This window comes from Arachis duranensis, chromosome 5 (assembly GCF_000817695.3).
Source record: "Arachis duranensis cultivar V14167 chromosome 5, aradu.V14167.gnm2.J7QH, whole genome shotgun sequence".
NCBI lineage: Eukaryota > Viridiplantae > Streptophyta > Magnoliopsida > Fabales > Fabaceae > Arachis > Arachis duranensis.
Genome location: NC_029776.3, coordinates 20,205,888 through 20,209,390, shown reverse-complemented (window position 1 = coordinate 20,209,390; position 3,503 = coordinate 20,205,888).

Below are 3,503 nucleotides of genomic sequence, written 5' to 3'. Positions count from 1 at the left end.
TATTTTTTTATATTGTAATTTAATAAATTTATTAATTCCATTAAAAAGATTAAATTAAATAAAAAATTAAAATAAAGTAATATTAGAATTATAAGCAATAAAAATTATAATTAAAAAATACTAAAAAACACTGAGAGTATTGAAAAAAGTACGAAAATTTAAATATTTTTTATTTATTTAATTATTTTGTTGTTCTTTATAATTTTGCCAAAATTACAATTAAATTTCTATACTTTTTTTTTCTTTTTAACTTAGTAGTGTAGGAATGTAATTAAAAAAATACATAAGAATCTAATTACAAATTTGATGAAACTATAAAGACTAATAGAATAATTAAATTTTTTTATCTAAAAATGACTTTGAATAATATAATTCAAATAATATTTAGTTTATTACTATCTATTTTGATATAAAAGTGGTCAAACATAAATTCCATTAACACTAATTCATTTTTAATTAAAAATTAATTTTATTCAAATTACTGTATACTAACTATAATTAAAACACATAGAAATAATAAAATTATCCAGCAATAATAAATGGCGGTGGGCATATTAATTAATTAAGCATTATAATTAAGCGTTGACCTAAATGGTCTGATCAATTTTTGTCAAATAAGAATTAAGTGTTACATATTAATTAAGTGTTATATCATTTTTTGGTGTAGATTTTCAATTGTATTTGGACGGGGAATGGGTGTACACCATTTTCTCGTGTAAATCTTCTATTGTCAAAAAATGATAAGATGAAAAAGTATGTGTTTGGTTTAGTATTGGTAACTTTAAATCATATATTTAGTTTGGTTTAAAGTTTTTTTTGTTTGACTATTTTTTTTATTCTAAACACAAATGTAATTCTATAATCTAACATATGTTTATTATCAAAAATTAAAAATTGCAATTTCTATATTTACATTTTTAATTAGACTATTAATTAAAGAAATTATTTTTATTTATCAATTTTATTCTTTATTATTTGTAAAATAAATTTTATTGCTTTTTTTGTAATAATTTTTTTATACTCTTATGTATGTTATTAATTTTAGAGTTCTTATTTTTTTTGTATATATGAGTTTTTTTACCGCTATTGTTATTTTTTTTATAGAATTTTTTCTGTTGTTTAAAATTGTAATTCTATTAATTCCATTAGAAAGATTAAATTAAATAAAAAATTAAAATAAAAGCAATATTAGAATTATAAGTTGTAAAAATTATAGCTAAAAGAATACTAAAGAGCAACGAGAGTACTAAAAAAAGGTACTAAAATTTAAATAATTTTTTATTAATTTTATTATTTTAAATTATAATTAGGTCCTTATATATATATATATATATATATATGACCAATATAGAAATGCAATTGAAAAGAAAAAAATTAAGAAACTAATTATAAATTTGATAAAATTAAAAAGACTAACAAAATAATTAAACTTTTTTTATCTAAAAATAATTTTTAATAATAAAATCCAAACTAACATTTAATTTATTATAATCTATTTTTATATAAAAATTGTCAACCATAAACTCTATTAACATTGACTTATTTTTAATTAAAAATAAATTTTATTCAAATTATAATATATTAACTTTAATTGGAACACATAAAAATATTGGAATTATTCAAAAAATAATAAATGACGGTGGACATATTAATTAATTAAGCGTTATATACTTAACTAAGCGTTGACTCAACGATTTAATAATTTTTTTTCAAATGAATCTTATTTGTTGGCTTTTAATTTTTTAAATTCTTTTTATTTATTGTTTCAATTTTAAATTTGATATAGAGAATGAAAGCTGTACGAACACAAAACTTTATCGAGAAAAAGAAATCTTTATTGTTTATTAGTTTATTTTTAGTTATTTAAAAAATATTTTTATATATAAATACATTGTGATGAATTTTTGTACACAGATAATATTTTTTTATTATTAATTAAATAATTAAAAATAATTAAGATTATTGACTAAGAATAAATAATAATTATCCATTTGTCTAGCTTTAATTCCCTGTATCAAATTCAAAATTAAAATAATCAACAAAAAAATAAGATTCAAAAATAAAAAATAGTCTAATTTATATTATTTTTATTTTTAGATAAATTAAATAAAATTTTGTTAAGTACACAAAAATTCACCTTCTTGTGTAGCAAGTGTTTTATATATCCATCCTTTTTTGAATATACATCATTTTTTCGTGTAAATTTTTAATTATTAAAAAAAAAATGAAAAGATATAAAATATGTGTTTGGTTTAGTACTAATAACCTCATATCGTACATTTAGTTTGTTTTAAAATTTTATTTTTTTATTATGTTTTGTTATTTAAAAACAAATGTGATTCTATAATTTAGCATATGTTTATCCTCAAAAACTATAAATTATAATTTTTGTGTTTACTTTTTTCAGTTAGATTATTAATTACAAAAATTTATTTTTTATTTATCAATTTTGTTCTTTATTATTTATGTCATAAATTTTATTGTTTTTTCTTTCTATAATATTTTTTTACTAGTATTGTCTCGTACATGTTATTACTTCTAGAATTCTTGGTATTTCTTGTTTATATGAGTTTTTTACCGCTGTTACTATTTCTTTTTATATTAAACTTTTTTTTATTGTTTTATATTGTAATTTATTAATCCCATTAAAAACACTAAATTAAATAAAAAATAAAAATAAAAATAAAAATCCCAACCAAATTTCTTATGAAAAATCAATAAATCTAAAAATGCAACGGTAACAAATTTACAAATCAAATTTCTAAAAATTTACTATAAAATATATAATCTGTACTGATCAAATCTAACAAAATCCCTAATCAAACGTTTAAATATTTTTATATTGATTTAATTATTCTGTTGGTTTTTATAATTTTACTAAAATTGTAATTAAATATTTATGTATTTTTTTCTTTTCAATTGAGCAGGTAAGAAGAAATTAAAAAAAATATATAAAAATATAACGACAAATTTAATAAAATCATAGAGAATAATAAAATAATTAAACATTTTTTTATCTAAAAATAATTTTAAATAATATAATTCAATTAATATATAATTTATTACGATCTATCTTAATATAAAGGTCATCAACCATAAACTTGATTAACACCAATTTATTTTTAATTAAAAATTAATATTATTCAAATTACTGTATACTAACTTTAATCCGAACACACAAAAATATTAGAATTATCCGGTAATAACATAATGCCGTTGCCTGTGCATGTGCCTTTGTCTGTGCCGGTTGCCGTCAATATTTTTCTCGCTGCTGTTTCAAAATTTTCAAATGCATAATCATAATCAAGCATTTGATGATGAGATTCTGTACCACCAATTTTATAACTACATTGCCATGCTGCAGCAGGGAGGAGAATTTCCTTTGGACCATACACTTGTAACAACTAACAGTGGCGAGCTTCTGAATTCTGATCACCCATGCATGTTCCAATTCTAACATTTATGTATGCTTTGTTTATTTTATTGTTATTTATTATTCCAGC